This window comes from Elaeis guineensis, chromosome 1 (assembly GCF_000442705.2).
Source record: "Elaeis guineensis isolate ETL-2024a chromosome 1, EG11, whole genome shotgun sequence".
NCBI lineage: Eukaryota > Viridiplantae > Streptophyta > Magnoliopsida > Arecales > Arecaceae > Elaeis > Elaeis guineensis.
Window position 1 is genome coordinate 14885499 of NC_025993.2, and position 21904 is coordinate 14907402.

Sequence of the window (21904 nt, forward strand, 5' to 3'; positions counted from 1 at the left end):
TAAAATTATCATTTTGCCCCTGCACTAAATTTTCGCTTAAAATGGTATCAGAGCATGGTTCTAGAATATGATATACATATGCATGCGTAGATTAAGGTGTAATCTATAAGTTTAAATTTGAAATTCAAAATTTAAAATTCAAAATTCAAAAAGATTTGAAATTTGAAATTTGAAATTTGAAATTTGTTAGAAGTTTCAAATTTGAAATTCAAAATTTGAAATTTGAAATTTGGTTGAAATCTCAAATTTGAAATTTAAAATTTGAAATTCGAAATTTGAAATTCAAAATTCAAAATTTAAAATTTGAAATTTGGTTGAAATCTCAAATTTGAAATTTGAAATTTGAAATTCGAAATTTGAAATTCAAAATTTGAAATTCAAAGATTGGAAATTCGAAATTTAAAATTTGGTTGAAATCTCAAATTTAAATTTAAAATTTAAAATTTGAAATTTAAATTTTGAAATTAGTATATTTAGATATACTTGATCCAAGTAGCAAGTAATCTAATTGGGTTGGTTGCCATGGCCGTCCGATCATAGGAGAAAAGTAGGGTTTAAAAGCCCTCTCTTCCTATTCGATGGGGTCTCCTATGGCGGTAGGGGTGCCGATGCAATTATATAACATGCCGATGAAGCAGCGAAAGGATTTAATTAAAAAATTTATCATGAATGTGTTAGATTAGATCTAAAAAAAAATTTATGATTTATTTTTAGTTATTTTCTGTTATGAAATGAGCAATAGAATTGCTGTTTATGAAATGTGCTGACCCGTTTGTGAAATGAGTCAACACATTTGGTGAACAGAAAATAAAATCTTTCAAATTTGAAAATTATTTTCGAAATACCAAACCCTGACCCATCAGCCAAAGTACTTAATTAAAAGAATTAAGTGTTGTCTAGTAGGTCTAGAATTGTGAATTAAGACCTAAGATAATTGCATAAACTTGTGGGTCAATGGGTTAGATGAATTAGGTCCATAATTGGGTTAGACCTAAGGTTAGTTTAAAAATTAGACTAAATGAAGTAATTGGTCAAATCTAATCAAAAGTTGAATTAGATTAGGTCAAGGATACTCTAGACTCAACTTCAATAGTTGTAGTTGAATGGGTCCATGTCTTTAACTAGACCAAGATGGACTTAATTCATGGCTACGTGGTGGAGCCCTATTTACTAAGTTGATCAAAATTAAAACTAATGAACCGGTTGGTGTCTAAGGTAAGTTCGGCAGTTTTGATCAGTGGTTCTTAAGCGGGAGCTACTCGCATTGATTCGATCATTGACGAGTTAATGGCAAATCCTCACCACTGATCTCACTTACCTGACCAATCTGGTAAGTTAGATTTTGATTAGATCACTTGGTGATTAGAGCTCACCCATGTTATTAGGTAAATTAGTGTGACTGATTTAGGTGCTCCTAATGCCAGCTTTAATTAAATCTTTTTTTAATCTGACTTGGTGAAGTCAGTGGGAGGATTGAAATTGGCTGGATGATTTCTTCTCTACTATTCTTTAATAAAATCCTCAAAATTATTAGGTCCCTAAAATGATTAAGTTATAATGATAACTAAGTCATAGCCTCCCATTAAGTGAGTGATAATGAGTCCATTAGTTCAATGATCATTGGAGGTCTAAAGGCCTGGTGCTCATTGGCTAATGAAATTATTATTCATAATATGATAATTTGATTGAGTCTTTCTGATGGTGGTTAGGTTGGCCGGCCAAAGTCGGGCCTGATCATTTATTGGTCCGATTCACTAAATTAAGTCATGTTAATGGTTGGACCTAACCAGATCTTTTCAGTGAAGGCCAAAGCCTACTGATTAGGTTCTGGGGCAAAATCAATTACTAGAAGTTGTTTAGAGAAACAACTGGTTAAGAACCTACCCATAGATGCACATGGGTTGACCAACCAAAATTGGGCTCGTGTGTAGTCTGTGTGGATTCTAGTACCCATTAAGGAATTAAAGTAATTCTTCGAATTGGAGGATGAGGCTACCAGTTCGTAAAAATATTGGAAAAAACTTTAGACTAAAATCCAAGTCTTTAGTATTAATTTATGTACTAATAGAGGTCTCGTTTTTCTTTAAGCAGCTATGGCCACTACCCTGTCGCTCCGGTCATTATTAGATAATGACAAGCTCATGGGACCCAATTTCGATAGCTGGTATCGAAAATTAAAAATCGTCCTTGAGCATGAGCGGATCCTTTATGTAGTAACGGATCCAGCACCTGAGGAGCCAGCTCCGAACGCTAGTAAGGCGATCCGAGACACTTACTTGAAGTGGCTCAATGACCGCACCACCGTTCGATGTATTATGCTGGCAGCAATGAATGACGAGTTCAGTCGAAGGTTTGAGAACGTCCAGCCACAAGAGATGCTTCAAATGTTGAACGACTCCTTTGGCACGCCTGACGATGTTGAAAGGCACAAAACAAGTTGTGCCATTTTCAATGCTCGGATGAGGGATGGGGCCTCAGTCACTGATCATGTACTGTACATAATCGAGATGATTGAGCGCCTAAGCAAATTGGGCTTTCCTCTGCACGAGCAGCTCGGTAAGGATGCGATCCTTAATTCCTTGCCCAAGTCCTTCCTCCCATTCCTTACTCATTTTCGAATGACAAAGCCTGCAGTAAACTACCACGGATTGTTGGGGTTGCTGCAGAACTTTGAAAAGGATCACCAACTCCATAAGGAGTCAGTGAATGTAGTGGGAGGGTCTTCTTCTCATCATCAACCCTTTGGGAAGGGGAAGAAGAACAAGAAGAAGAAAAATAAGAAGGTGCAATCTCATACTGGGACAGTAGCACGGGGTCAGACCAAGAAGTGCAAGCACGACCAGAGCCAGGCGGAGTGCTTCTTTTGCAAGAAGCACGGACATTGAAAGAGGAACTGTCCTCAATACATTGCCTCCCTGGACCCGAACAGGCCAAAGAAGAAGCAAGGTAATTATATGATAACTCCTTGCAACTTTTCGATTTGTGATACTACTGCCTGGGTATTGGATACCGGAAGCCCTTATCATATTTGTAATTCGATGCAGGGTCTGCAGGTCAGTAGGAGATTTGATGAAGGCGAGAGGTTTCTGAATGTTGGAGATGGAAGCAAAGTTCCAGTTCTAGCTTTAGGAATCATGAGTCTTGTAATCAATTCTCGTAATGTAATTCTGAGTGAATATCACTATTGTCCAAGTTTTTTATTAAATATTATTTCTGTAGGCCTTTTGGCCATGTACGGTTATGATTTTTTAATAAAAAGAAATATTTGCAATATCATTTTGAATGGTGTTACAATATTTGTTGGACAATTAAATAATGGAATTTACTTACTATCACAGCCTGTTAATGTGGTTCAAAAATTCGGTAAACGCTCTAGAATAGATAATGTGTCAGAAGTCTACCTTTGGCACTGTAGGCTAGGTCATATCAATAAGAACAGGATAAACAGGTTGGCTCAAGAAGGAATTCTTGAAGTTAGTGATTGTGAATCACTTCCAACCTGTGAGTCCTGTCTTCTTGGGAAGATGACCAAGTCACCTTTTACTGGAAAAGATGAGCGAGCCAGTGAACTCTTAGGTCTGGTACATTCTGATGTATGTGGACCCATGAGCTCAAATGCAAGAGGTGGATTTTTCTACTTCATAACCTTCGCAGACGACCTATCTAGGTATGGGTATGTCTATTTAATGAAGTATAAGTCGGAATCATTTGAAATGTTCAAACTATTCCAAAATGAGGTAGAAAAACAAACTGGAAAGTGTATTAAAACTCTTCGATCTGATCGAGGAGGTGAATACCTTTCCAATGAGTTTCTGACATATCTAGGGGAGAATGGAATTCTCTCTCAGTGGACTCCTCCTGGAACACCACAGCATAATGGTGTGTCTGAAAGGAGGAATCGGATCCAGTTAGACATGGTTCGATCCATGATGGGGTTTGCTGGTCTGTCGATCTCCCTCTGGGGATATGCGCTCGAATCGGCTTGTTACCTTCTAAATAGAGTTCCGAGTAAGTCTGTAGCCAAAACGCCATATTAGATATGGATAGGACGTAAGCCAGTACTCTCGCACCTTAGGGTTTGGGGGTCTCCGGCTTATGTTAAACGTTTAATTACAGACAAGCTTGGACCTAGGTCTGACAAGTATAATTTTATAGGGTACCCAAAAGAGACCAAAGGGTATTATTTCTACCTTGCTGATGAGCAAAAGGTGTTTGTCAGCCTTAAGGCAATCTTTTTTGAAAAGGAGTTCCTTAGTGAAGGAACTGTTGCCTCTAAAGTCGAACTTGACGAAGTTTGACAGGTGGAAAAATTGACACATGTTACTGAACCTGAACCAGATTTGATTAGATCAGATCCGGAGCCCATGATTATGCACCCTTAAGGCAGTCTGGTAGAGTACCACATCAACCGGACAGATATTATGATTTCTTGATCCGGGATGGTGATCCTGTCGAACTTGATGAAAACGATGAGGATCCGATCACCTACATGGATGCAATGCAGAGACCTGACTATGAGAAATGGCTAGAGGCCATGAAATCCGAAATGGAGTCCATGAAGGTCAACGATGTGTGGACATTGGTTGACCCACCCGAAGGAGTAAAACCCATAGGGTGTAAGTGGGTCTTCAAAAGGAAGAGGGGCGCAGACGGAAAGATGGAGACCTATAAAGTCCGTCTGGTTGCCAAGGGATATCGTCAACGTTATGGTATAGACTATGACGAGACGTTTTCTCCTGTGGCAATGCTCAAATCCATTCGGATTATGCTTGCGATAGCTGCCCATTTGGACTATGAAATCTGGCAGATGGATGTGAAGACAACTTTCCTAAACGGAGAGCTGGACGAAGAGGTGTATATGATACAACCTGAAGGGTTCACATCCACAGATGAGTCTAAGGTGTGCAAGCTATAGAAGTCCATTTATGGACTTAAGCAGGCATCTCGGAGTTGGAACATACATTTTGATAGGACGATCAAAACGTATGGCTTCGTTAAGAACGGAGAAGAGCCCTGCATTTATAAGTGGGCTAATGGTCCAGTAGTAGTATTTCTTGTATTGTATGTGGATGACATTCTCTTAATCGGGAATGATGTCCCTGCATTACAGGGAATAAAGATTTGGCTATCGTCACAGTTCTCTATGAAGGATCTGGGAGAAGCTTCCTACATCCTAGGGATGAGGATCTATAGGGATAGATCCAAAAAGTTGCTTGGTTTATCCCAGTCCACGTACATTGATACTATGCTGAAAATGTTCAGCATGGAAAATTCCAAGAAAGGCTATCTACCGATAGGCCATGGAATTTCTCTCTCGAAGAGGGATTGTCCGACAACACCTCAAGAGAGAGAGCATATGGGTAGGATTCCATATGCTTCGACAGTGGGATCTATCATGTACGCCATGACATGTACACGATCAGATGTGGCATACTCACTAGGGATAGTGAGTAGATACCAATCTGATCTAGGAGAGAATCATTGGAAGGTTGTTAAAATCATCTTGAAGTATTTAAAAAATACTAAGGACCAGTGGCTTATATACGGTGAATCGGACTTGAGACTTATGGGGTTTACAGACTCTAGTTTTCAGTCTGATCGTGATGATAGCAAGAGTGTGTCAGGATTTATTTTTATCCTTAATGGTGGGGCTGTCTGCTGGAAGAGTTCCAAGCAGCACACTGTGGCTGATTCAGTATGCGAGGCGGAGTATATTGCTGCATCAGATGCTGCCAAAGAAGCGGTGTGGCTGAGGAAATTCATCATCGAGCTCGGAGTAGCACCCTCCCTTGTTGGTCCAGTTCTGCTCTACTGCGACAGCTCTGGAGCCTGCTCAGGTGAAGGAACCAAAGGCACACCAGCGGACGAAGCATATTCTACGCCGCTACCATCTCATCCGGGAGATCGTGGATCGAGGTGACGTCGACCTTCAGAAGATCGACGGAAAGGAGAACCTGGCCGACCCATTCACTAAAGCCATTGCGGTGAAGGAGTTCAACGACTACAAGTCGAAGATGGGTATTAGATACTGCACCGATAGGCTTTAGGCCAAGTGGGAGATTGTTGGGAATAGTATCCCAAAGCCAATCGTCAGCCTGTTGACGGTTGTGCTCCTTTTGTATTAGTACATGAATTATAAATAAATAAAAATTATTTTGATATTTTTTCATCACAAATGTTTCATCTTCTAATGAACTCCTGTGTTGTGGTGAAGTCCTTAGGACTATTTAGACTCGACAAAGGAGGATTTGTCGCTTAGTCCTTAAACATGTTCGTGACCAAATGATACGTTGTTACCAAGGATGACAACGTTTATCGAGCATAGGTCGTTGTGTGCCATATGGGTTGGTTGTCCTCATAACCAAAGAGTGTGGAGACACTGGTATGGCATACAGGTGAGATATAATGGTACATCTACACTAAACGTGACCAACTCCGGAGCTATTTCTGCTGTCAAGATTTGCTCCGATGGGATATGGATATAAATGTCCCTCCGACCTGAGACCGCCACGGTGACTTGCAAGCAACTCACTGCACTTAGGCACTGGACTACCTGAATTTCTAATTCAGTGACGGAAGGTTGCTGGGTGTAGTCAAGTACTTGACTTGTCGGTGCGTGTGTCAAGATGGGATTGACCACTCCAGTTTAGGAGCTGTGTATAGTCGTGTTTCAATTTAGCAAAACCTTGGCCAGGGTAGTCCTAGTGAGGAGTCACAGGACTAATTGAGTTGAGCACGATTCGGATGATATCATCAGGGTTGACAGTTTAACCCTGAGTCGTCCTAAACACAGGGGTCAAAAGGGATGAATTATATGGTAACCATATTCACGTAGGTTCTGAATGTTGCGATTGTGATTATTCGACCTATCCGGTCGTCAGGTATCATTGCTAGATGGTCACTTCGATTAGTACAGGAATTGGTTCCTGTGCTACCGGCTTAGGTTCGAACCTGCGGGGTCACACACATTAGAGGTTCCTTTCTGATCTGATGGCTGATTATGAGTCTTATCTATCTGAAACTCTATGATTGAGAATTAGGATTCTCTAATCATGAGGTCCACACATTTTGGGTACCGGGGTCAAAATTTTGAATTTCAAATTTTGAATTTGAAATTTGAACTCTTTGATCAGGGTTTCATATCGATGGTCTCTGATGCCTGATTGCCCATCGGATTTAGACTCAATATTTATGAGAGGTTTAATTAGTGATTTAATCACTAATTAACTCAATTTGATTGAGTAATTATTTTTGGATCAAGTCCAATTGAATTGGATTCAGTTTGGATTGACCCGATTAGGTTAAATGTTGACCTAATCGCTAAGGTGGTTTAGTCCCTGATTTGATCAGGGGTTAGGTTTAGTTAATTCCTGATTTGATTAGAATTTTATTGAGCCTAATTTAGCCTAATTATGTTGGGTTTAATCTGGTCTAATTGTGCTTGACCTATTTTAAACTAGGTTGGCTCAATTTGAATCAAACCACCTTGTTTTAAATTCCCTGCGACACCCAACTTCCTTGCACCCATTTGAATTCACGAGAAGAAACTTCTCGTGAAATTTTTCTCATGCAAAACCCTTCCCCACGCCCTCATTTGTGCGCCATATGGATGGATAAAATAATTAGTTAGCCATTCAAATTCAAAGCATGTTTGAATTTGAATAGATAACTTATCACTTGCCCTTTCATCCTTATCCATTTTGTGTGCCACATTACTTACACGAGAAAAGGTTTCTCATGAAACATTTTCTATGCATAAAGAGCCACGCCCCTTCTCTTCTCACGCCCAAAAGGATAGGGATAAGTTGATTTTCGTTTGAATTCAAATTTGATTTGAATTCAAATGTGTAACCTCTTGTCTTTATCCTCTCACGCGGATAAGACACGTTCGACGTTGTTTTAAAAAGAGGAGAAAGGTGGGACGTGCGTAGAAATTTTAGGAGAGAAACTTTGGGGCATGAGGAAGGCTTCTGCGCAAGGTGAAGGTCCAAAACCTTTCGAGAGAAAAAGAAAGAAAAGAGAGAAAATTGGGTGCAGGGTTTTTGGTGTGTACCCTAGGGTTTCTACCTAGGGTTCGGGAAGTGAGATTGGTGTGCCACGAGTGTCGTGAGTCCACCAAATTTTAGGGAGAGATCCATCAGCCTCTCAAACAACTGTGCAGATGATCTGGAGCATCCGAAAAGTCGGCATATATCGATCGAAGGAGTTCGATCAACATCTACCATCAAAAGGGTGAAATCACGAACTAGCATTCGTGAGGAGCTGATCAGACGGGAGCTTCATGTGGATGATCCACAGATGCCAGACATTTATGTGGCTATGACATGATGATCAGAGCCCCCCGACAGTGATCAGATTGTGGTGATCGACTACCCGCAAAAAGGTGATGTGTTCTGAACACAGTACTGTAAAACGTTTACTGATTCAAATTTGAATTTCAAATTTAAATGCATGCTGTTGTATCATATTTAGATCCTAGTGTAGGATTAATTAGTATTAATTAATGAGATTAATTAATAATTCTACTGTAAAATAGTAATTTTGAAAAAGTTTTAAAATTACCATTTTGCCCCTGCACTAAATTTTCACTTAAAAGAGACTCTTACTGGACTGTAAAGCTCATACCCCTACATTTTTCTTTTTCTTCTCAGAGTTACAGGATGCTCATGGTTGGCTATGGTATAGATTTGTGGGTGAACAAATACATAAATAGAGTGTCATGATATTCGATCAGAGGATAGAAAGAATTTTAATTGTAATTATACAAGTTTTACTAATTATTATTGGAATTAGATATTATGGATATTGAGGTTGTAATGAATTACTTTTGGCCTTGCATATTCTTTAGGATTTGCTCTAAGGAGTGTGCGGCCATCACATATCCGATCCGGATGTTGGGTTCGAGGCGTGATAGAATATTATCAAAGCATAGGTTATGATCATTAGGGATTATGATATAAGTGATTAGAATATTACAGAGTGATATCAGAGCTTAGATTATGATCATTTGGTGATTATGATATAAGTGATTAGGATATGATTGAATAATATCAGAACTTAGGTTTAAGATCATTAGAAATTATGAAGTGATATCAAAGCTTTATGTATGATCAATAGGATGTGATAGAGTGATATCAGAGCATATGACTGAAGTGGTAAGACTTTAAAGTCACTAAGGATTGTGACAACTTTAGGATTTTAATCAATAGAGTATGATAGATAATATTAGAGCTTAAGGTTATAATCATTAAGGAGGTGATAGAATGGTATACAAGTTTAGATTATGATCACTAGAGAATATGACTTAAGTGGTATTTGATCTTAAGGTTATAATTATTCAAAATTATGATTTTAGAGATATTTGAATTTAGGTTATGATCACGAGGAACATGATAGACATAAAAGAAAAGATTCAATATTTGGATTTCGAATCAATAGCTACTATAATAAAATTTATGCATAAGTGGCATATGATAATAGAATTGACGAGTTATATCTTAGATTTCAATTAGTAGGGTTGACCTGAGTATGAGAAGTGTTGACTTTGGAATGAAGAGGGAGATATTGATGTGTTGCATTGAGTATACTCGATGATTTTTGAATGCAAAACTTATATGGGTGAAGATTATGATAACTTTTCTAATTTCAATGATAATTTTTTTGAGTATTATAAATTTTGGACTTATCAAAAAGAAGTTAATTAGGGTATGGTCTAAGAAAAAAATTATATTATATGAGAGAGAAATATTTTTGAGCATTGAACCTATAAGAGGTCATATACTCAAATTTAGATAAAAAATATATTTGAATTTTATTATGAGAATATAAGATATATGTCTTAGTAAAATCTTTGGTTATTCAAAATATCATATTTGGATGTGATTTTTTTTGAACTTTCAAGTTGCATTGAATTTCAAATCAAAAGTTTTTTTTTCTAAGTGGATCTAAGGTATTTTGATATTGTTGTTAAATTGAATAAGAAAATTGATTTTGTTAGAGTATGATATACACGTTATAATGAAATCTTTAATAAATTTATATTTCCATCTTTGGATTAGATTCCTTATTTTTTCTTGTGAGTATTGAAGATAGTAGACTATAACTCAAATCAAAGTTTAGATTTTTGAGCTGATTTAAGATATCTCGTTAGTGTTAAATTTTGAATAATTTATATAAATCTTAACACATAAGGGACAAGATTTTTTTTAAATTTATCGATTAATATTAAGGATTGTGATGAAAAAAGCTCTACAAGAAATAATCAAGTTGATTTTACTTACAAAGATGTTGACTTTAGTTCTTCTAGTTTGTTCAAGTTAGAGTTAATTCTTTTGTAAAGAAAAGTTAGTTTGGAAGTTGTCTAAATGATTGTAAGGTAAATCAAAGGTTAACTTAAATTAATTTTAGACATATTGAATTTTTGAGGAGTGATGAAGCTTATACAATGAATTCAAACATGGAAAGTGGATCAAAATTTAATTTTGATGTGCTATGCCTAAGGGGCAGTAAAGATAAAGAAACTTAAAGTTTTGTTTTAAGATCTAAATAAAAATTTAAAGATTGGATCTATAGTTGATTTATCTAACATATAAGGATATTATTGATCTTTGATAAATTCATATAATTTGATAAGTTAAGATTAGAGTGCGCAGTAAAAGCATGGTGGTTTAAATTGATTAAAAATATTAATCCTTTATATCAAAAGATAATATGGAATACATTAGTTGCAAATAAGGAAGGATTTTATTGATAATGAAAGGATGCTACAGATTTTGATCTAATCTGATCATGGTCGGATAATTTTTGTCGGTAGATTATATCATTATAGATAATGTCAAGAAGAATCTTAGACATCTGAATTCCTATCATAGGTAATTTGAGATAATTATGAATTCTAAGTGGAATGTATTGGACAAATAACTGTAGTATGTTAATACAAGGTCAAAATATTACTGTTCTTTAAAAAAAAATTTTTTGAGAAATCAATATAAAAAAAAATAAATTTGAGATTTCATATAATTTTGTTAAATCAAGATCATGAGAAATAAATAATATGTAAAATATTATCAGAAGCATGAGAATGACATGATGAGTGTATATTTATAAGTATGTATCTCAATAACATAACTTAATTTCGAGGACGAAATTATTTTAAGGGGGCAAAATGTAATAACCCAGCCTATTGGGCCCTAGAATAAGTCTATCTAGATTTAGGTCCACTAAGCCCACCTTAAAAAAAAAATAGAACTAGAAGACTCAATGGGAGTCTTCTTCTTCCTCCTCTTGCCGACTAGAATAAGGGCTCCTAGGGCCATTGGGAACCCTAGGAAGGCCTCTATAAAATTCTTCTTCCCTCCTCCATGGCTAGCCACGACGAGCACCGGATTTTTCTTCTTATTTTTCTCGAATTTTTTCGTTGAAGCTGCAGATATCCTCATCATGTTCGTCTTAAATTCTCGCAGGAGATCTCATCGAAGATGAAGGTAAGCTCTGGCCCTCTTTTCCCTCTTCCTTCCTCTCCTTTCCACAGTGATGTGCACCCTTGCCGGCCATCGGGCTCGTCAGAAAGTCCATGAAAGGTGAACCCCTATTTTTATCGAGACTTTTTTCTCTCTTTTTCAGCCACCGACATCGTCGATTGCGGCATCTAACCTTAAGGATAGGACCCTTACCTCCTAGCCTTCCTTCTAATGATCGAAAAATAAGAGGTAAGAGGCGGATCTCCTATTTTTCTGATTTTCTCAAAGTTTCTCATCGATCGAACTTCACCGTCCGCCTCTCTTTGCTCTATTGCCATCGACCAGACACCACCACCCCTCATCGGAGCTCGAGCCATCGTGCCCTTCCCTCTGGTCCTCCCCTTGTTCGACCAAGGAAGAGGAAGAAAGAAGAAAATGAGAAAAGAAAGAAGAAGAAGAAAAGAAAAAAAAAGAGAAAAAGAAAAAAAAATAGAAAAATAGAAAAAAAAGAATGAGAGAATTTTCTCTCTTTCCTTTCTCTCTCTTTCCTCTCTCTACCTTTCTCTCTCCAATTTCTCTCTCTAAATTCTCTCTCTATTTTCTCTCTCTGAACCTTTTCTCTCTCTTTATGGATTTTTTTCTCTCTAGGGTCATTCTCTCTCTCTCTGATTTCATCATGGACCCTAGGATAAACTTGAGATGAAAATATGATGACCTGAGATTGCTTCAAAATTCGTGTAGTAGATTGAATCTCGATCCGATCCTTATTCGAAATTGATAACATCGATCATGGTTAATTTATATTGAGTTATCCTGATAGGACCTCTGATGATCTCGACCATGATTGCCTTATCTGAAGGATACGAAGATTCTCTCTCTATTTTCTATCTCTAAAATTTTTTATCTCTAAAATTTTCTCTCTCTTCATGGATTTTCTTTCTATAGAAATTTTATGGACCAATGGAGAGTCCAAATATTTAGATAAATCTCAATTTTGGTTAATCCTAGGAGAGGTTTTGGATTTGTATTATTAGGATCGATTATCGATAATTTCTCCATATATAATTTTTATATTTGATCAGGATCATGAAGAGATACAATTGTTTGCATAAGATGTCGAGTGGAATATCTTGTTTTAAAAATTCATAAGTCAAAGAATAACATTGATTTCTATGCTTGGATCAGTCATCGATAAAAGTAAGAATCCCTGTAGATGATCACCATTATATATGTTATTTTATCGTTGGTCTTGCATCATTTATTTTGCATCGTTGGATTTGAGATCGATGAATTGCTATGCTTGAGACACCGTTATATTGCTTATATGATTTTTGAGCATGAGTATATTATATCAATATATATGTATCAATGATTGATGGCATGATTGTATGGATATGATATATCTAATTTGATCACAGTGTAAATCAAAATTAATTTGATGAAATCAATATATAATGATTAAATGAAAAAGAGATATGGTTTGGACTAGTCTTGTCATGTGGGACAGCCGATCAGGAGCTTGTATCTGGGACAATCCACCAGAAACTTATGCCTGGGACAGTCCCATGGGCTTATATGTGGATCAGCCGGCCAAGAGCTTATGTTTGGGACAGTCTTGAGAGGCTTTTGAGTGGAAATTTGATCGGATAAAAATTGAGGCATAGTGTTGGTTAGTCCAAAGCCAGAAAAAAAAAAGATTAAAGATTATGTGATAATGAAAAGAAAAAAGAAAGACAAGACATGAAACAATTGTTGAACAAAAGTATTTCACCCATTAACATATGATGATGCACCTCTTTTGACAAGACAGATAATTTATGGATGTTTGCAGTATTCTAGATATTGAACATGAGATTTTATGTTTTATTGCTTATTCTTATTTTTTAAATTATATTATTATACTGGTGTGATATGTGAGATTTTTACTGGGCTGTAAAGCTCACACCCCTTCATTTTTCTTTTCCTTCTCAGAGTTACAGGGTGCTCATGGTTGGTTATGGTATGGATTTGCGGATGAGCAAATACATAAATAAAGTGTCATGATATTCGATCAGAGGATAGAAAGAATTTTAATGGTAATTATATAAATTTTACTAATTATTATTGGAATTAGATATCATGGATGTTGAAGTTGTAATGAATTACTTTTGTCCTTGCATACTCTTTAGGGCTTGCTCTAAGGAGTATGCGGCCATCACGTATCTGACCCGAGTGTTGAGTTCAGAGCGTGACAACCCCCAAGCATCTCTCACCCAAATCATCCATGCTACCAAGATATTCCTAGCTTTTTTTCCAACACTTTTGGGGAAGGGAAGAAGTGTTACTCCAGCGCTTTTGTGAAAAGGGAAGGAAATCCATTTCATATGATTACCTACGTCTATTGCTTGGGAGAATAACTAAAAAACAAAATCACCAGATGGAGCACACTTAGCCTTGTTGAGCACCATATCACTGCACTATTTATTGTATAAAAGAAAAACAAAGATTTTCAAGTTGGTATCAGATTGGATGGGGTATGCCCAAACCTAGTAATTAAAATAGTTAGGGCTTTGGGCATAAAGCTGGACCTGAACTAATCAATCCATCTATTGGGTTGCGCCCATGTTCAAATAAGTGAGAAATTGAGGAGGTGTTTGGTTCGTAACCTGAATCGGAATCGAAATCCAAATGAGAATTGGAACAGCCAAATCCTTAGAAGCATTTGGTTCGTGATCGAAATCGAAATGAAAATTTAAATTCATAGGAAAGAGTAGGGATTGAGTTTTAGATAAATTGAGCCATTTTTATTTCACCTCGGAATCAAAATCGAAATGAGATTCCTCCAACCAAATGCTTGGAACGAGAGTCATCAATTTCCATTCCGATTCTAGACCCCAATTCCTCCAAATCAAATACCTTGAAGTTTTTAGTTGGATTAATTGGGTCTCAATCCTAGTCCAACATGAGTCTACGTCAAAAAGCTAGTAAGAATGAGAAAAATTTGAATCTTGATAAGATGGCAAAAGTAGATGCATCAGATGCCTAGTGTGGTTGATCACTCGAGTTACACTTTCTCATCCATTTATCCTCCTATTTGGCTTTCTAGACAGGATAACTCTCTTTTTGTTCTCTTTCCCTGGAAAAAGAAGAACAACAAATCTCCCTTGTTGATGCTCACATCTCCACTTTGGGTCTTGGATGTTTGTTTACAATCTATATATATCTAAAACTCTGATTTTTAGTTGCTCCAAACCAAGTTTTTTTTTTGATTGAAATGGAAGGTGGAAACCACCCAGGTTTTAACTAAGCATGAAAGGATTTACAAAGCAAGGAATCAAGCTGAGAGAGCTAGATTCGAGGATGGTAGAGAGAATTTACAGGTTTTCAGGTTCAAAGAAAATAACTATAAAAAGTGGTCATGGGCTTCAGGTTTTCAGAATCACAAATTACAGATTTGATAGGGTGTATGTGATTTGGTTGCAGCTCTTTTGTGTAGCGGTAGAAAACATGAACTTCTTTCCACCATTTAGCAGAAACTCTTTTTTACTTTGTTAGCAGACCCTTCAGTAAATTAAACAAAGGTGAAGACAGCTCTTCTTTCCACCATTTAGCAACTTGAAGCCAGCCTTTTAATACTGCTAATCCAGTCTCAATTGTCTTCCCACAGGAGTATGCTTCAAAATTAAAAATCCTTTTGTTTCGTTCCTTCCAGAGACACCATAGAATTGCTGAAAGTATGCTATACATTGCCTTTTTATCATTACCTATTTTTAAATTAATCATCCAATCGCCCAGCAGGCCTTGAACAGTAGGTGGTAGAGGAGGAAGAGCAAGCTGCTGTATGATCATGTTCCAAACTTGAGAGAAAAATTGGCATGCAAGGAATAAATGGTCGATGTTTTCATCCATAGAACAGCACAAAGGACAGTGAACAGGTGCTGGGAATTTATGTTTATGCAGATTATCAGCAGTGAGAATTTTGTTGTGAAAGATTAGCTACATGAAGATTTTAACTTTGGTCGGGATGGGCAGAGACCAAATAATCATGGGGATGGATAGATATATCCCATATATATATGTTTCTCCCTCCCTTTCTTTTTTACAGTGTGCAGGCTATAATGTAGAATATGCGCGGGATGCGATCGAGGTCATCCCACTATGAATAAAGAACTTGTATGCACTACTAACAGAGAAGATTCCATTGGCTATCCATCTCCAGCGCAGAGTGTCAATATCAGAAGAAAGATGAATAGATCTTAAAAGAATCTGCAAGTTGTTGAATTCTGATCTAGCAGCAGAGTTAAGGGGTTCCCGGAAGTTGTATTGTCTATCTGCAGGGTGAAAAAATTTGTGGACCGTAATATTCGGTGAAAGCGTACTCTAAAGAGGTTTGAGAATAGATTTTGCATATAATTTCCTTCAAACCAGCGGTCAATCCAAAAGAGAATCTGTTCTCCATTTCCTAATCTGCTTTCGATATAAATATTGAACAGTGGGTGGACCCTTAGGATGCTTTTCCAAGATTGAGATGGGATCGTGATATTGGCACTGTAAGAGCATTCATGTCGCCATAGTATGTATTTTGAATTCTCTCCATGTTTTTGTAGGTTCATGCATATATCTCCACCATCGTTTAAGTAGTAGGCATTTGTTGAAAAGTCTAAGGTGTAAAACACCCAAACCTCCAAGCTTCTTTGGCTTGCAAACATTTTCTCATCTTAGCAAGCAATGTCTTCCGTTGCATTGCTTATGCCCTCGCCATAAAAAATTCCTTCTTTTTCTATCAATTATGTTGATTACCGTTGTAGGAAGAAGATAGCTCGACATCCAATATGAAGGCAACGAAGTCAATACTGAATTAATCAAGGACATGCATCCTCCCATAAATAATAGCTTACCTTTCAAGAGGCCAATTTCTTGTCCACCTTCTATATTAGGAAGTTCCAGTCAGCTGTTTTCATGGGGCCAATTGACAGAGGAAAGCCAAGATATGTGGTGGGCAAACATTCAAGCTTGCATCCCAACGTTACTGCAAATCTTCTAGCTTGGATTTGTGATAGGTTAATTGCGTAAAGTGCACTTTTATCAAAGTTTATCTTCAGGCCGAAAAGGATTTCGAAGGCATAAAGCATAAATTTGAGGTGTTGAATATGCTGGAGATTTGCGTCAGAAAATATGATAGTATCATCCGCATACTGCAAGTATGTAATTTTGCCAATAGTGGATGAAGAGCCCATACCAGCTATTAGACCATTTTTAGCTGATAGCTTTAAGTATCTGGTTCAGAACATCAGTTACTAGGATAAAAAGAATGGGAGATAATGGGTCCCCTTGCTTTAAACCCTGTTTTGTTTTGATCCATTTCGATGGATTTCCATTAAGGAGAAAAGCAACCTTATTTGTTGTGAGAATGCAGTCCACCCACTTGCACTTTAGTATTTCTAGTAGGAATGGCCAGCTAACACAATCAAAGGCTTTTTCAAAATCCAATTTTAGAAGAATACCTAGATTTTTCTTCTTTTGATTATAAGAGAGAATTTCCGTTGCTGTTAGGAAACTATCACTTGTCTGGCGTCTATGTATGAATGCTGTCTGGTCATCTGGAATGATGCCACCAATGAGATTAGACAGATGGGTGCTCGGCGCTCTGGATAAGATTTTGAGGATTCCATTCATCAGGCTGATCGGGCAAAAATCACAGACAGATTTGCATTCTTGTTTTTTGGGGATGAGTGAGATGAAGGTATAATTCAGTCTTGAAATATCAGTTTGGCAAGCATAGAATTAGTCGAAAAATTTGAGGATGTCAACCTTGATAATTTCCCAATAAATCTGATAAAATTCATTTGGAAACCATCAGGGCCTTGAGCCTTGCCCTTGGACTAGAAATTGCTCTGAAAATTTTTTCTTCTATAAATGGATTATCCAGTGTCTATGGTTGTTGTAACTGTGTTGGATAGAGAGATTTCCAACTGCCGTTGAGGTCGTTGAAGAGGCTTTACCAAGCAGTTCTGAGTAGAAGCTTAAGAAGGCGTCTTCAATTTTTGTGGGATCGGTAGTTGTAGATCCTCCACAGTCGATGCTTGAAATGAGATTTTTCCTCCTTCGACCACTGGCGTAAGCATGGAAAAACTTCGTATTACGATCTCCTTGCAAAAGCCAAGTGACGTGTGATCTTTGCTTCTATAAAGTTTCCTCTACTTGCGGAATATCTTGTATTTGATCCTGAAGTGCTTTTCTTCTACCTTGTTCCGCAGGGGACAAGTTTCTGCTCTCTTCTTGAGCGTCGAGGGCAAGAATTTGTTCTCTTATTTGATTTTTTTTTCTTAGAATGTTTTCATTAGTTGTTTTGTTCCATATCTTGAGCTTCCTTCTCAAGTATCCCAATTTCAAGACCAAAGTGGTAGATGCATCAGAAGAGTTGGGTGCAGTCTTCCACCAGGCTGCAATCAAATCTTTAAGTTTAGAATTCTGGACCCAGAAAAGTTGAAAACGAAAAGGTTTTCTAAGAGGAGGAGGATTATAGAAGTTCAATTTGATGGGGAAGTGGTCAGAGGTTGTTTTAGGAAGAGGTATGAGCACAGCCAAAGGGTGGTGCTCAATCCATTCCGTAGACACAAGGCATCTGTCTAGCATTGACATTGAAGGAGAGTCCCAATGATTTGACCATGTGAATAACAGTTGATTCATCCTAAGCTCTACCAACTCAAAGTTATCCACGAAGGAATTGAAAACCTCCGAGATAGAGGCGCCGTTACTGTTTCCTTTCCTTTCATATGGGAATCTGATTGTGTTAAAATCGTCGATTATGACCCACTGCCCCTGCCATTTACTCCGAATGGATGCTAATTCATTGAAAAAACCTGATCTCTTGCAGTGGTCGTTGGGCCCGTAGACATTAGTTAACAGCCATTGTGATTGGTCCAGAGAATCTTGTCGGAGATGATACAGTGTGCTGAGAGAATAGTTTCCTTCATGGAAGCTTAACCCATCAACCAGAGATTTCTTCCAAACTGTTAAGAGTCCACCCGATGTTTCATTAGCATTGATCGCACTCCAGGCATTGAAATTATGTCCACAGGAATTGGTAATGTTGTAATACCCGGCCCATTTGGGCCCTGGATCAAGCCCAAACCATCAAAGCCCATATATATATATATATATATAAAAAGAGAACAGGAAGACTTCTCCGATGAATCCTGAATGAAATGGGAGTTTTAGGACCACCGGGCCCCTAGGGCTCTCTATAAATAACTCTTCCCCCTTCCTTAAGACTCACCACCGGCAATCTTCGAGCTTAATTTCTCCTCTTTTCTCTGTTGAAGCCGCGGCCTCCCATTAGTGTGTTCGTCAGAAATCAGAGGTCGGAGACGCCACTGGAGCTCAGGTAAGGCTCTGACCTTTCTTCCTCTCCTCTTTTTCTTTCTCTCCATGGCCTTAGACCCTCGCCGACCGTCAGGATCGTCGAAAAAATCCATGAAAAGGTAAGAACCCCTATTTTGCTCTGTTCGACCGGGCTATCTTCCTCTCTTTTTCGGCCACCGACACCATCATTTGCGGCATCTCACCCTTAGGTTTGGATCTCCACCCCTTTACCTGTCATCTCAGAGAGGCCTTGGCTGCCGGCGACCAACCAATGATCGAAAAACAAAAAAAAAGGGGCGGGTCCCCTGTTTTTCGAATTTTTTTTAAAATCCCCCATCGGTCGAGCCTCGCTGTCGGCGATCTCTTACTCTTCGCTGTCGGCCGCCACTGTCAGACCTCCGACTGTGCCGCCACTCTCGCCAAAGCCCGAGCCATCGAGCCCCTTCCTTTGTGTCCCTCTTCGATGCGGCCAACAAAAGAGAGAGAGAAGATAAAAGAAAGAATAAAAGAAGAAAATGGGAAAAAGAGAAGAAGAAGAAAAAAAAAAGAAAAAAAAAGAAAAAAAGGGAAGAAAATGATAGAGAGTTCTCTATCTTTCCTCTTTCCTCTCTCTACTTTTTTCTTCACTTCATCTCTCTAGATTCTCTCTCTACTTTTTCTTTCTAGACCTTTTCTCTTTTTATGGATTTTTTTGTCTCTAGGATCTTTCTACTCTCTCTCTAATTGCATCATGGATCCTAAGACAAATTTGAGATAAAAACAAGATGATCTGAAATTGCTTTGAAATTCATACAGTTGGTTGGATCCCAGTCCGATCCTTATTCAAAATTTATAACATCGATCATGGTTAATCCATATTGAGTCACCCTGATATGATCTCTGATGATCTCGATCATGATTTTCTCAACTGAAGGATACGAAGATTCTTTCTTTACTTTTTTCTTTTTATTTTCTCTCTTTAAAATTTTTTTTTCTAAAATTTTCTCTCTCTTTATGAATTTTCTCTCACTAAAAATCGTATGGACTAGTGGAGGGTCCAGATACTTAGACAAATCTCAATTTTGGTTAATCCTAGGAGAGGTCCTGGATTTATGTTATTCAGATCGTTTATCTGTAATTTTTTTATATATAATTTTTATATTTAATTCTGGTCATGTAGAGAAGTGACTGTCTGCATAAGGTGTTGAGTGGAATATCTTATTTTCGAAATTCATAAATCAAAGAGTTTGTTGATTCTTGTGCTTGGATCAATCATCAGTGGAGGTAAAAATCTCCGTACATGATCACCATTATATATGCTATTTTATTGTTAGTATTGTATAGTTGGTTTTGCATTGTTGAATTCATGATCGATGATTTTGCTATGCCGAAGACACCATTATTTGCTTATATAATTTTTAAGCATGAGTATGGATTATGTCAATATATATAAATTCATGATTGATGGCATGATTATATGTGCATGATATATCTATTTTGATTACACTATAAATTAGAATTGATTTGATGAAATCAACATATAATAATTAGATAAAAAGGATATGGCTTGAACTAGCCTTGTTATGTGAAACAACCTCCATAGGCTTATGCGTGGAAGAATTTGATTCGAGGAAGATCATGGATAATTTGATCCGAGAAAGATCATGGATATTTTGATCCGAGAAAGATTATGAATATTTTGATCTGATAAAGATCGTCACATGATCCTGGTTAGTCCAAAGTCAAAAAAAAAAGGTTAAAGATCATGTGATTATGAAAAGAGAAATAGAAAATAAGACATGAAATTAATACTGAATAAAAGTGTTTCACCCATTAACATATGATGATGCATCTCTTTTGACAAGATAGATAATTTATAGATATTTGCAGTATTCTGAATATTGAATATGAGATTTTATGTTTTATTGTTTATCCTTATTTTTAGATTATATTATTATATTGGTGTGATATGAAAATTTTTACTGGACTGTAAAGCTCACACCTCTCCATTTCTCTTTTTCTTCTCAGAGTTACAGGATGCTTATGATTGATTATGCTTTGGATTTGTAGGTGAGCAGATGAATAGATAGAGTGTCATTGATACCTGATCAGAGAATTAAAAAAAATTAATTTATAATTATGTAAATTTTATTAATTATTATTGAAATTAGACATTATAGATATTGAGGTTGAATGAATTATTTTTGACCTTGTATGTTCTTTAGGGCTTGCTCTAAGGAGTGTGCGGTCATTACGTATCCGATCCGGGTGTTGGATTCGGGGCATGACAGAGTGGTATCAGAGCTTAGGTTATGATCATTTAGGAACTATGATACAAGTGATTAGGATATGTATGTATGTATATATACATATATATATATATATATGTATATATGTACATATATATATATATATATGTACATATATATATATATATGTATATATATGTACATATATATATATATGTATATGTATATGTACATATATATATATGTACATATATATATATATGTACATATATATATATATATATATATATACGTATATATATGTGTGTGTGTGTGTATTTATATATGTAAATATATATATGTGTATATATATATATATTTATGTATATATATATATGTGTGTGTGTGTGTGTGTGTATGTATGTATGTATATATATATATGTATGTATATATATATATATATGTATATATATGTAGACACACATGTAAGCACACACACACACACATGCACAGAAATATAAATATATATAAATATATATATATATATATATATATATATATATATATATATATATATATGTATGTATATGTATATGTATGTATGTATGTGTACATTTATTGATTTTTGAAGCAATATAGCTCCCGTTAAAATATATTCTACCGTTAACAATTTTAATTTATAATATTTTAAATAAATAATATTAATAATATTAATAGTATATATATATACATCTATATATATACATATATACATACATACATACATATATATATACATATATACATATATATATATATATATATATGTGTGTGTGTGTGTGTGTGTGTGTGTGTGTGTGTGTGTGTACATTTTTTGATTTTTGAAGCAATATAGCGCCAGTTAAAATATATTCT